We start from the raw sequence: 14,455 nt of genomic DNA on the forward strand, positions 1-14,455 counted from the left end.
ATCTGATCAGAGCCCAGGCTTCCACACGGCCCTCCCGAGGGTTTAGTGGAGCACAATAGGGGGTATACCCATGTCTTTTCATTGTCTGGAAATCTGAATCACAACTCTACGTGTATAAAATGTGTGCTCAATATGGCCCATCCCTATAATCCTGGAGCTTGGAGAGGAAGGGTAGAGGGGAAGGGACTTCAAGGTCAGCTGGAGTCACTTAATGAGGACCTCTCAACAAAACCAAGGGTGGGGAGTAGCTTGGTGAAGAGTGAGAACCAGGGTTTGATCCCCAATCCAAAGGAGAAACAAAGGAAGCAAAACATACAATCATTTTAAGTGATAGGAGGTCTAAAAATACGAGGTCACGACTCTCCTTATGATGTAAGGTTATTAAGCTCTGGGAGCTGTCCATGGTTCCTATCCAATTGTTACCCCATTTTCTATTTAAATAGTTCAAATAGAATGAATGACTTCCTGAATTTTTCTTAGATCAGTGAGTCTAGAAAGAGTTAAAATATGCACATCGCATGGAATTTTCAATGCCAGAAGAGGCACTTAGACAAAACTGTTGTCATAAAATTTATACTGAAGCGAGATAGGACACCTGGTTAGTTATCAATGAATACCTTTTTTTATAATGTTCTGCCTGGCTTTCTTTCTCCTTTGGTGCAATGGTACTTGGGCTAGGGTTAGTTATGATTTATGGCGAGGAGAGCAATTAAGATTTATTTGCACAGGAAATGCTTTGCATCTCTACCCTCTGCAGAATAGCACAATGTGCTGCTCCCTCTAATCACACAGCGGGAGGGCATTAACTTCAGAGAGAAGAAGAGGCGATTCCGGAAGGGGGCAGGGGTTTGCAGGGATCTAGTTGCTAGGGAAAGGGGGAGAATAACACTAGAAAATACCGGAAGGTGAGCAAGGGGCTTTGCTTCCGCCCTTATCAACAATGAATAGGCTTTGTGCCAGGGGCCTTGGGAAGTTCAGCACAGCCTGGGGGAGACCTGTCTCTCTCTCTCCTTCCCTCCTACCATTCCTTCCTTCCTTTCTCTTCTCTTCTCTCCTGCTTCTTCCCTCTCTTCCCCTTTCCCTTCATTCCTTTTATTTGGATTAGAATCAGGACCTCACACTTGCTAAGCAAGGGCTCTACACCCCATTCTTTTCTTCCGTTTTTTTTTTTTGGGTCCGGTTGTGGGGCCTGAACTCTGGGCCTGGGCACTGTCCCTCAGCTCTTCAGCTCAAGGCTAGCGCTCTACCACTTGAGCCACAGCGCCACTTCCGGCTTTTTTCTTTTTGCTTATGTGGTGCTGAGGAATTGAACCCAGGGCCTCAGGCATGCAAGGCAAACGCTCTACCACTGAGCCACCTTCCCAGCCCCTTTTCTTCCGTTTTTATTTCATGTTTCTGAGATGAAGTCTTACTTGGCATGCTCATGACTACACTGGACTTTGGTTCCTCCCATGTAGCTAGGATTACAGGCATGCACAACCAAGCCTGGCTTACTTGAATCATTCCAGCAGGCATTTTCCACACCAGCACTTTGTACGAGAGCAGCGTTGTCTGACAGAGGTATAACACAGGCCACAATCAAGAGCCTCACCTGGGATTTCTAATTTCATTAGAAACCTAAAGCGAAACAGCTGCCATCCATGTTGGTACTATTGTTCATCAGCCTCATATATCTAAACGATCGGCATGACGACACTCGGCCCCTCTAGAAGCCACTGAGCTCGTTCACAAGCCCCACGGCACTGTCTCTGAGGTCGGCATGTCTCCCGGGCACGTGGCCTCCTCTCTGATAGCCACTGCGTGTGGCCTGTGGCTGCAGGCTGGGTGGCACAGGCCAAGCGTCTTGGAAGATCACGGCTCCCAGAATCAATGTTAGGTAAACAGTCCTTCTAGACTGGGTCCTTGTGGTAGCGACTCGTCTTGTAAATATATAGTAATACCCAACTGCAAGTGACGGTGACCAGCACGCACCACCCTCATCCTAGTGGGGCACTCAAGCATCGAATCACAGGATCAATTATGCAATAACTAGGTGCTGTAAAAGCCTATGATGGAGGGTCCAACTGCAGACACAGCTCAGTGATGGTTGAACCACCTAAGCGACATTTACAAAGACCTGGGTGGCTTGGGGCTGCCACCCCCTTGATTACCAGGGCTGACTTAGTTTACCTTGGTGGACAGGTGGGTATCCCTTCCTCTCTCCCCGGTCAGCACATGTCCCTCTCTTCCTGAATGTTCCACGGAAGAGGATCCCCCACTTCCGACCGAGGAGAACCATTCTCTGATCAAGGTTATACAAGTGGCTGTAAATGAACGGTGTTGTGGTGAAAGGAAAATGTGTTCCAGGGGCCGACCTTCCCCGAGGTCGGCCCGTTTCTGGTTGGTCCACCACAGCAACGCCGACCCCAGCTCCATTCTGGAGAAGAGCCGCATGGGGATTTTGCTTTTTGGCCTTTTGGACAGATTTTCATTGGTGTCTATGTATGGTGGTTTCGTAGTTGTGACTTTTGATGAAGACATAGTCTGGGTGAGATTGAAGCACAAAGTACAAAAAAGATCTTTCAGCCACTCTGTGCCTGCGTGTACCCACGGAGGCCGAGGTTTCGGTCCACCAGTGGGATGCACGTGAATTGCCATCATGCATTTGAAGAAGCATCAGTGGATTAGTGATCGGCGTGGCGGCTTGCCCCTGCGCACAGCCCTGCTGGGAAGCCCACTTTCCCACTCTGCCCGGGAGGAGCCCCAGCTACCAATTCTTCTTTAAGAAGTGAAATTGGCTGCACCTGGGCATATTATTAGCTCCTCACTGCAGGGAACCTCATGCGGATGGGTTGTAATTTAGCAGAGAAGAAAAAACAGGCAAGCCAATTAAAATGAGCACATCACTAGGTGCCCATTTGCTGATTGTCTGTCAGAATGTATTATCTTGTATTTAATAAATACTGGGTAATTAGAAAAGGAATAAGTGTGAGCTCATCAAAATTCAGGGACCAAATTACTTCCCCTGCCTGGGAAACAAAAGTTTTCCAAGTCCTCAAAAGCATTCCTACTCAGGAGGAAACACACTGACACAGGTCTCCTCTGAGAGGCACAGAGGCTGGGAGCAGAGCCCTGCCAATCAACCAGGCCCTCAGCTCAGAGGCAGCAGCAGGCAGTGCAGCCCCAGCCTGGGGCCTTCCCCGGACCTGGCCATGGGCAGCAGCCTGCTTGGCACAGATTGTAAGCAGAAGGCCCTGAGGCACTCAAGGCCAGGCTGTGCTGCCTAAGGTTTTGTTTAGGGTCGAGAACAGTTTTGCTTTCCTCTTCATGTTATTTGGTGAATCTAGATGTCCCAAGAGAGTGATTTAAAAGAAAGTGGAGGAGGAAGAGGTACAAGAGAAAGAGAAGGAGAAAGAAAAGAAGGAGGAGAAGATGGAGGAGAAGGAAAAAGCTGAGATTAAGGAGGAGGAAAAGGAGAAGGAGGAGGAGGCAGAGGAGGAAGAAGAAGAGGAAGCCACCACCACCACCAATGAGGTTTTGCTTAAAGATTTTCTATTGGAATCAAATTTATTTTAACTATAACAGAAATCCATTTACAAATACCAAATTGTTGTGATTTTTAAAAACTATTATTGGTGACCGTGTGAAAGCTGGAGTGAGCTCTAGGGTGAGTGGTTGGCGATCAGCTCCAATGGTCCGAAAAGCAAGCTTCCCCTTTGATTGAGAGATTCCACCCACAAGACACAGACTGGAGAGGAAAGCATGCATGCACATCTGTTTGATTAGAGGTGAGCACTGCAGCCTGACGTGTGACTTCCGAGCAGAAGTCCCCACTGCTGTGGTGGAGCTGGGGTGGAGGGACACACAGCTGGTCTGCAGCCAGCGGTGAAGGGAGCACTTGGTGCCAAAACGGGGTCAACGAAGGGAGCACAGGACGTCCCTATGACCCAGGAGCTGTGATGTCTACATCCATTGTTGCTGAGATTATAACTGTGTGCATCCAGGTTTCTTGGTTCACACATACATCCCTCATACACACGTGTGCATGCACTCACACACATCTCATCTGTACACACACACACACACATACACACACAGAGTTCGCTGTCATTTTACCACCTCAGGACACTGAAAAACAAGCCCTTTGGGGACTTCCTCATGTGTGAATGCTGAGGACGGTATTGACACACACCGAGATAATTTGACCTCATGGAATCACCATCGCACACACCACCATCATTAACTAAATACTTGCCATTCAGTTTAGCATATGATGCTATGGGTATCGTGTGTGTGTGTGTGTGTGTGATAAAACTAGACAGGGCTGTTAAAAAATGTCAACAGTCATTTTCTCTAAATAATGGAATTGTGGACGATTCTCACTGTCAGCTTTATAGCGCATTGAGTTTTTACATTTTTAATAACTAGATGACTTTAAAAGTTGAAAGTCAGATCATAAGAATGAGAGCTTAAGCCAGGCGCTGGTGGCTCACGCCTGTCATCCTAGCTACTCAGGAGGCTGAGATCTGAGGATCGTGGTTCAAAGCCAGCCTGGGCAGGAAAGTCCATGAAACTCTTATCTCCAAAACCTGAAGTGGCACTGTAGCTTAAGTGGTAGAGTGCTAGCCTTGAGCTGAAGAGTTGAGTTGAGGGACAGTGCTCAGGCCCAGAGTTCAAGCCCCATGACCAACAAAAAAAGAAAGTAAGTAAGAAAGTACGAAAGTAAGAAGGAAAGAGAGAGAGAGAGAGAGAGAGAGAGAGAGGGAAGGAGGGAGGGAAGGAGAGAGGGAAGAAGGGAGGGAGAGAGAAAGAAAGAAACAAAGAAAGAAAGAGCTTATTATTTTCAACCACTTTGAAAGAGAAGACTGCCATGGACTGGGCAGTTGGGTGCGTGAATGCGTACTCTGCAGCATCCCTGTGGTATTTTGCACCACCTTTCATTATTGTGAAGGAGTTAGTGTTGCTTTCTAGCAGACTGTGGTCTCTACTATGCACATAAGAAAAGCAGCATGGCTTTTACCATGGCAATGCAGGGCCTGACCAGCTCCTGAGATCAAAGGGGCTGAGGCTCCTCCTAGGCCTAAAGCTCTGCCTCAATCAACATCTAGTATATTGTGTGCACACATCTTTGCATGCATCCTAGACCTAGAGAGCACTGAAAGGTAGAAGAAAATACTTTAAATGCATAGCCTTAGAAGTCAGCAGGACACAAGTATGCCTCTGTAGTAGGGTTCCACAGAGTCATGTGTGGTGTGTGATGGATTCTTCACCGTGCTCACCTTCTGATCGAAGTTATACAGATACTGACTGGAATAACACCAGCACACATGAACACACACACACACACACACACACACACACACACACACATACAATCAGTACAAGAAACAAGAGTAGCCTGGGCTGCTGCTTTTGAATTGCACAGTTACTACTAAGCTGGTCACTAGGACTTGGTTATAAGCATAATCATCAAATTTGTTTTCTTTGAGCAAAAAACAGCTTTGCTAAAAGGTTGCATTGGAATGAATGGAGATGGGGGAGGTCTGGAAGGTGCAGTGCACACGGAACAGCCACACACCTCTTTTGGGGGGAGGCAGGGGGCACTGCTTGAATATCTGACCCCAGCCAGCTCTTGGGAATGAATGACGTACAGGCAAAGTGGAATCTCCTCTTAATCATGCACAAGGGCCATGCCTTTGTGAGAGTCAGCAACAATAGGAAGGGTTAGGCCTGTTACCCACAGAAAATTTCATTTTCTCACATTTTGGCTGTGACTTAAGATCTATGTGAGACTGACAATAATAGAAAAAAACAACAAAACCTCTGGCATTGCATGAAACAAAGCACAGAGTTAACATGAATCTATCTGATAAGAGGAAAATGTCAAGCTACACGTAAAATCAATAGGTGCGCAAGGCTGCTCAAACTGCACTTTCCATTTTCATAGAACCACACGAAGAGTAGAGGAGTTTTTTTTTTAAGCTATCCAGTGCGCATGCACCGTCCATGGCTTCTTCTCTTCCGGAACCTCCATTGGACAGGAGGGATGGAGGCAGACAGGAGGGCGGGTTTTCAGGGGCTGGCAGATGCCCAGTGTGGAATGAAATCCAGAGATGTACGGCATGCACAAGATGAGGTCTGCTGCCGGCATGCCCCTTGTGGGTGAGGTCTAATGCAGCAGCATGGCACCTGGGCCAGAGCTCCTGCAGCAGTGCTTTCAGTGAAAAACCTACAGCAGCAGCGAGACCTACTGTAGATGCATTGTGTCAGGGGGGCGTGAGACCAACTGCCGAAGCATGGGTTCTGGTGAGATCGACCACAGCAGCTCTGTGTCTAGATCAACCGCAGCAGCACTGTGTCTAGATCAACTGCAGCAGCTCTGTGTCCAGGTTAGGTGGACAGCAGCAGCTTTGTGTGTAGGTTAGATCCACTGCAGCAGCTCAGTGTCTAGGTTAGATACACTGCAGCAGCTCAGTGTCTAGGTTAGATCCACTGCAGCAGCTCAGTGTCTAGGTTAGATCCACTGCAGCAGCTCAGTGTCTAGGTTAGATCCACTGCAGCAGCTCTGTGTCTAGTTAGATCCACTGCAGCAGCACTGTGTCTAGGTTAGATCCACTGCAGCAGTGTTGTATCTAGGTTAGGTGGACAGCAGCGGCACTGTGTCTAGGTGAGATCCACTAGTGTAGTAAAGTGTCTGACCCATAAGGGGTGCCAAACCACAGTGACAATGCAGGACTTACTTCTACGTCTCCTGTAGCACAGCAGGGTAACTGTTGTTTGGAACAAGTCATGGAATATTACAAAATTACTAGAAGAGCCCAAAATTCTCACCATAGAAAAATGATCAATGACTACAGAAATAGAAATGCTAGCCTGTTGGTTGGTTAATGGAGCTGTGCTATTAGAATTCTCCCCTGCATATATACTTTAGTTAACACATTTGTGTGTGTGTATGTGTGTGTGTGTGTGTGTGTGTGTGTGTGTGTGTATGTGTGTGAATGTGTAAGGCCCTGCATATGCTTACGTATTTATTTATAAATTAGTTCTAACAACCACATATAAAGAAAAAATATCTGCCAATTGTTTCTCTGAGCCTGACCTACTTCAGTTACTAAATTTCTCTCCAGGCCCCTCCCTTTCTCTGTGAATGATGTTCCTGGTAGATGAGTAATTACATATATATATATATATATATATGTATATATATATATATTTGACATCATATATACCATATGCTATATAATATATGAATGTATATATGTATGCACATATAGTATATAGATATAGTAGAGATGGACACATACATTTTCAAGACCCATTTGCCCATATTCACAGATTGGAAGAACGAATAGAGTTAAATGTCCCAATACACTAATTCATCTAGAGATTCAAAATCATCTTTACCAATGATATTCTCCATAGAACTACAAAAACGTTTCAATGTTATGGAACCACAAATGAAACATGCATCATTAAAGCATGCTTGAGCATATGAAACAAAACAGGAGACATTATATTGCCTGACTTCAAAATATATTGTAAAGCTGTAGCAATCAAAACAGATAATCCTGGACTAAGACCAGAGATACATACCACTGGAACAGAATAGAGACCATAGAAGCAAACCTACAGACGAAGGTACTGAGAATGGCACCGAGGAAGGTCAGCCCATCCAACGAACAGCGTTGAGGGAATCGGATATCCATGCATAGAAAATGACACTACATTTCATCTCTCATCATTTATAAAAGCCAACTCAAAATGAATTAAAACTTAAACACGAAGCCCAGACATCAGTGGCTCGTGCTTGCCCTCTGAGTTCTTGGGAGGCAGAGATTGGGAGAATTGCACTTTGGGGCCAACCAAGGTAAAACAGTGAGACTCCATTGTAGTCAACAGCAGGACACAGTGGTGTTATCTTAGTTACATGGGAAGCATAAATATGAGGATCACGGTCTATACCCAACCAAACATGCACCGTACTTGAAAAATAATAGGGGAGAGTAGGCTAGAGCACGGCTTGAGAGGCAAGCAGCTGCCTAGAAATCACAAGAAGATGAATTCGACCTTAGTTCCACCAAAAATAAAATTAAGAAACAAGCAGTAGAACAACAAAGCTTGACTGTAGGACCTTAAGCTGTGGAACTACTAGAACAGAGCTTAGGGGAAAGAATGCCTCAGTGAAGAGTGAGTGGGTTTGAACAAAACCCCCAAAGCAAACACCCAAAAGTTTAATCACGCCAGGAAACTTCTGGGCAGCACAGAAAACAACCAACAGAGTGAAGAGACAACCTACGAAGTGAGAGGAAGTATTTACAAATTAAGCATTTGGTACGGAGTTAATACCACAGTATATCAGGAACTCTAAACTAAGAGAACGAGCAATAGAGCTACACAGATGTCTCCCGAATGAAGACATGCATATGACCACGTAAGGATGGAGGGAAGAGAATTTAAAACCATACTCATTACCAGGGAAACACAAATGAAAATCACAACGATCCACTCCTTCGCTCCAATCAGAAGAGCTATTATCAGAATGGCAACAGATAGCAGCTACCGGTGAGGGTGTGAACCAAGGCTCCTGGCTGGAATGTAAATTGCTAATGCTGTTTTATGGAAGTAGCACTTAATTCCTCTAAAAAATGAAATGAAAATTACAACTAGTGTAGGATCCAGCAATCCCTCTAATGGGTATGTTTACAAAGGATATGAAATGAGTCTGTGGAAGAGGTACCTGCACCCCCGTGTTACCAGAGCACTGTTCACAACAACCAAAACATGGAAACAATCCAAGTGTCCCTCAACTGCTAAGTGGTCAGAGAAACACCATGGAACACTACTGGTCAATTAAACACTTGTTACCACGTTAATGTTGTACGTGTTACAATGGTGAATGAAACTGGAGACCATGCTGTGCAGTGAAAGAACAAGCCAGGTGCAGAGAGACAGTATGGCATGACTTCGCTCATCAGCGGTGCACACCAGAGTCCCTCTCACGGAGGCTGCGAAAAGATGGCTACCCGAGACCGGAAAGAGCCGGGAGCGGGAAGGGGCGAGACAGGTTGGATGATGGGTACTGACAGCAAGGCAGAGTAAGAAGATGCAGTGTGCTAGTGTGGAGTAGGGTGGCTAAAGGTAACAATGCAGAATCAGGTAAGAATTTTAAAAAGTCTTTTTAATTTTGAATTCAGAGAATATCCTTTTGCCAGAATGACATATGATTGATTAGTGCTTTGCCTCCTAATACAGCTAATTACATATTTTCTTTAGAATGAAAAAAAAAACACCTTTGGCTATAAAGAAACAAAATGTTACTTAAAAGTAGTAATAAAAAAGAAACAAAAATGTGTTTGACGAGATAAACGAGATATATTTATTTTGCTTTCAATTCTATACAGTGTATACACGTATGAAACCATCACATCTACCCCATACACTTAAGGTTTATGTTTTTATGTCTCAACAAAAATTAACTGAATTTTGAAAGAAAAAAGAAAATAGTTGAATAGATACATCAATAAGATCTCTCTCTTACACACACACACACACACACACACACACACACACACACACACACACACACACACCTGTGGCTGCTAAGAAAGATCTGGATACCTGCGGGAAATATTTAAAACCTGACTGTGGTCATGTTCCTAGGGCCGATTCATTTGTCCAATACACATTACAATGAAAGGAATTGTATTATAGGGGAATGATGCCTTCACAGGAGCAAAGGAAAGCTATTCTGAGGTTAAGAGGAGCTAGGGGTTCCAGGTGAACTCATATCCGGGCTCTCTGCCAGGTGTGCTTCTGGACATTCTTATAGATCCTTCTGCCTTCAGAGCTCCTGACTACTATTCCAGGTATGACTTGATCCTGTGGGCTGGCAAGTACTTTAAGCAAATGCACATCTTGGAAAGGTATCAGGTTGCCAAAGCTGGCGATCATGTACGAATCAATGCCTGCTGGAGGCCTTTTCCAGCCAGCTGGTGCTGGGTGAGGCTGTGGGGCCTGCACTCTTTTGTTTGAGGCTGGGTGTCAGGATGGCTCCTGGAGAGGCCAAGCCCAGGCTGAGTTCATGTCGGCTGTTCTGAGCGGCGCTCCCACGAACCCAGGCTGCCATTTCCTCTTTTGTAAGTGTTCAACGACCTCAGACTCCATTTTACATTGAGAGTATTTAACAAATTGATTCAGAGGCAGTGCAGATTTCAAATCCAATTAAGAAATTAAGAATTGCTTTGAGAAATACAAATCCAAACAACACTGAGGTTCCACCTCTCCTAGTTAGAATGATCACTATCAAGAAAACTAACAATAACAGATGCTGTTGGGGATGTGGTCCAAAAAGAATGCTACCACACTGTTGGTGGGAATATAAACTTGTTCAACCATTCTGGAAAGCAGTATGGAGGTTCCTTAAAAGACTAAACACAGAGTTTCCCTCTGACCCAGCAATCCTACTCCTGGGCATTTATGCAATAGACCATAAACAAGGCTTCAGTAAAACCAGCAGCACAACCATGTTCATTGCAGTGCTATTCACCATGGTCAAAATACGTAATCAGCCCAGATGCCCCTCAATGGAAGAATGGATCAAAAAATGTGGTATCTGTACACAATAGAAATATACTCACTCATCAGAAAGAATGACATTTTATCATTCATAAGGAAATGGAAAGACTTTGGAAAAATTTTATTAAGTAAAATAAGCCAGACCAAGAGAGAAACAGGTTGCATGGTTTTTCCTCATTTGTGGGAGCTGGAATGCATCTATAAATCCTTAAGTAACCACACTGGGTGAAATGCACACAGTTCCAAATGAATAGACTGGATTAGAATAGAAGCTATGGAGAAATCAAATGGTAAAATTTTTTGAAATTACTTTTTTTTTTTTGGAAAGACGAAGTCAAAGCCCAACAAAATAAGCACCAGGACATGGGTACTTGTAAGAGGGAGGGGTGCAAAGGGGAGAGGGGTAAACAACGAAGGGGAGGAGAAGAGAACACAGTCAAGAATTCACTGCACAGCCTTTCCCCTGGCTGGCAGCGAGGAGGCCGCACGATGCCCGGAGTTACTGTAAAAGACGTAAGCCAGCAGGAGTTGGTCAGAGCTCCGGCAGCCTTCCTCAAAAAGTCCGGGAAGCTGAAAGTCCCTGAATGGGTGGACACTGTCAAGTTGGCCAAGCACAAAGAGCTTGCGCCCTACAATGAGAACTGGGTCTACACATGAGCTGCATCCACAGCGCAGCACCTGTACCTCCGGGGCGGCGCTGGGGTCGGCTCCATGACCAGGATCTACGGGGGGCAGCAGAGGAATGGCATCATGCCCAGCCACTTCAGCCGAGGCTCCAAGAGCGTGGCCCACTGGGTCCTCCAAGCCCTGGAGGGGCTGAAAATGGTGGAAAAGGACTCAGATGGGGGCCGTAAGCTGACACCTCAGGGACAAAGAGATCTGGACAGAATTGCCGGACCGGTGGCAGCTGCCAACAAGAAGCACTGGAACAAAGATGCTGGGTTAATAAATGGCCTCATTCGTAAAAAAAAAATAAATAAATAAAGAATTCACTGCCGGCACCACATGATTAAGAAAAGTAAGGGAAGGGTGGGTGGAAGGGGGTGAGGAGGTTGAAGGGTGACGCCGACCAACATGCACTGTATTCGTGAGCTGCTTTGTCACATGGCCTTTCCTTTGCACAACTACTGACAAAAAATAGTAAAACAAAAATAGTCAGCATTTTGAAAAAGGAGTTGAGGATCCAGAACTCTGCTGAAGCCCAAAGAGAAAATATTAGAGTATTATCTGCCATGTGGTAATATACAAAAAGAGAAGGTTAAGAGTGTTGTCTGCAGTGTAGTGTATACAAAAAGGTGTTTGCTTCCATTAAAACAAAACAAGGCAAAAAACGTCTTCACCAGGTCCAGGGGTCCTTGCAGTCTAAGTGTCACTGTCTTGAAGCTGTTTTACAGTTCTGGGGACTTGTGGACACACGTCTAAGCCCCGCCTCTCTGTGGCACTTCCCGCACTCCCTGCCCAGCCCAACTCATTCCCAAGGAAAACCCTCTCACATTCCCATCCTCGGCACCGTTACTGAGGAATCGGTGTTCCTAGTCAGATTCTCCTCTCCACGGGTTCGCTCCCTCACTAAGTTGACATTTTCAACTGTGATCATTTTATGTCTTTATGAGATACCATCCAACAGAAAGGTTTGTGGGAGGCCCTCCCTCCCCATAGCGCCAAAGATCAGAGGTCAGCTGTGACAGTGCCCTTAGGCCAGTCCAGGCCCAGCTGATGGTGGTATTATTTGCTGGGCTCATCAGAGAAAGCCTGTTCTCTGGAAATATTTATTAAGCATTAAATACAATTAACACTGCTTTGAATGTACCTGATAGGGGAAAAAGTAAAGATCGTAATGGGATTTTATTTCTAAATTACTGCTCTCCTCACATACACCAAGTGTTGTCAACACTTTCCCAGAAGTAGTGACATCTACAAATTTAGTCAACTACCTAGTGAACCGAAGTAAAATGATTCCTGTCCTACAAAATGGGTGTGAGAAGCATAGGCTGGTATTATTAAATCTTCCCTAAAAACACACCTACACACACACACACACACACACACACACACACACACACACACACACACACACACACCTGCACATAACCATGCAATTACACCTGTATGGCACAACCACAGGCTTCATTTCCTTCCTTCCTTCTTTCTATTTGTCTCTTTCTCTTCCATCTCTCCTTCCCTTTTTCCCTCCCTTCCTCCTGCCCTCCCTCCCTCTCTTTCTTTCTTGCTTTTCTGGCTTTCTGTGTCAGTACTAGGGCTCAAACTCAGGTCCTACATGCTATCCATTAGTTTGTTCACTCAAGGCTGGTGCTCTATCGCTTAAGCTCTTCCTCCGCTTGTGGCTTTTTGCTGGTTAGGTGTAGATCAGAGCTTCACGGACTTCCCTGCCTCGGCTGATCTCAAACTCCAATTCTCAGATCTCAACCTCTTGAGTAGCTGAGATTACAGACGTGAGCCACTGGTGCCTGGCTGGTTTTTGAAGATGTATTGATGGGCCCCGGGTGGGCTTACTCATTGAAGATGATGCGAAGTATTTTGAAGCCTTTCAGAGAGAAAACATTAAAAACAACTTTTGTAGAGGAGGTTAAGTGGCAGAAATCTTTACAGAGCAGAGTCTCTTTATGTTGTATGCTGTTCCTAAGTGTGGTGAACTTATTAAGGCCTTTGATGTAGGAAAAATGTGATGTGCATATGTACAAATGATCCAAACACAGCAAAAAGCAGCTAAAAAAATCAATAAAGCAGCTCTTTAACAAATGCATACCGTACCGGATCAAAGGGAATGCCCGGCAGCTATGCGCTACACATCCAACGTGCAGCACGTTGGCATTTCAAGGAGACAGTTCTGCTCGAGAAGGAGAAGCCCATGTCTAACGGGCTCCGCTCCTTCACATGAAGACTAAATCAACACGTCCCTGCGTGGGCCTCGGGGGCTGGCGCTCAATCCCAGAAGGCCTCTCTGGGGCAGTCTTCTCCTTTCCCCAGAACCAACTTTAACATGTAACTATGTAGGCATGAGCAAACTCTTGCCTAGGGATCGAAGGCATTTTTTTCCTCCATTTTTATTTTAAAGGTATACTCAAACACTGGGAACTGGCTGCTCATCAAAGCATACCTCCATCCGGTTGGATTCGGTGCATGTGTCCCAGCCCGAAGCCTGGTCCCTGTTCAAACTTTCTCAGGCCCAGCATTTCCCAGCTGAGCTCACTGCCAGAGTTGGTTGGTTTTCCGCTGTTCATGAGGAGGTAGACACTCAGGGAGAGGTACTGGGCTCCTGTGCTCTGAGCAGAAGTCCATCTCAAGTTCTCTTACCCACAACACACCAAACTGAGCAGCTCTGTACATACCACACTCGGCCCTCAGCCTCTCTGTGCCTCAGTTTCTTCAGTCACTGTGGTAGAAACTTGCCTTTGTCAATACTACAGGGTTAGGATAAAGTCAACACCACCGGCTCTGATCTGACTAGCAATGCAATACAAATAGGAAACACTGCACCCAGGGCAGAGAGTGAGAAACTGGCTGACAGGTCTGTAAATATTACACATCTGCCTTGGAAGGTGAAGTCACCAGCATCTTTGCATCCTGGGAAAGAACCAAACTGGAACAAAGCAACCTGTCTTGGTCTTGCCAGGAAATGGAGGACAGGAAAATGGAACAGTGTTTCTCCAGGTGGGAGCATGGGAACTCCTCAGCCTTTGGGCTAAGACCAAGTGTCTTTTCTTGCCAATTTTCTTCTTTTTCATTGCTGACTAGTGCTCCATTATGCAGGCAGACCATGTGCTAACCACTTAGGTGTTTCTATATCTCAGCTATTGTGGATAATGTTTCAGTAAACACAGGTCACTATGAATGTCCTTGGAAATACATAGGGGCGTGATTTTTCATATCAAAATCAGGG

General features: G+C 45.5%; 1 protein-coding gene and 1 pseudogene across 1 annotated transcript in view; one reads left to right on the forward strand and one right to left on the reverse strand.

Moving 5' to 3' along the window:
- Nucleotides 1–14,455, reverse strand: part of Dscam (DS cell adhesion molecule) — a 475,219-nt gene that overhangs the window by 332,797 nt on the left and 127,967 nt on the right. The window lies entirely within an intron of this gene.
- LOC122114204 lies at nt 11,016–13,453 on the forward strand (annotated as a pseudogene).

This window comes from Dipodomys spectabilis, unplaced genomic scaffold (genome assembly GCF_019054845.1).
Source record: "Dipodomys spectabilis isolate Male_0828 unplaced genomic scaffold, ASM1905484v1 ptg000107l, whole genome shotgun sequence".
Lineage (NCBI taxonomy): Eukaryota > Metazoa > Chordata > Mammalia > Rodentia > Heteromyidae > Dipodomys > Dipodomys spectabilis.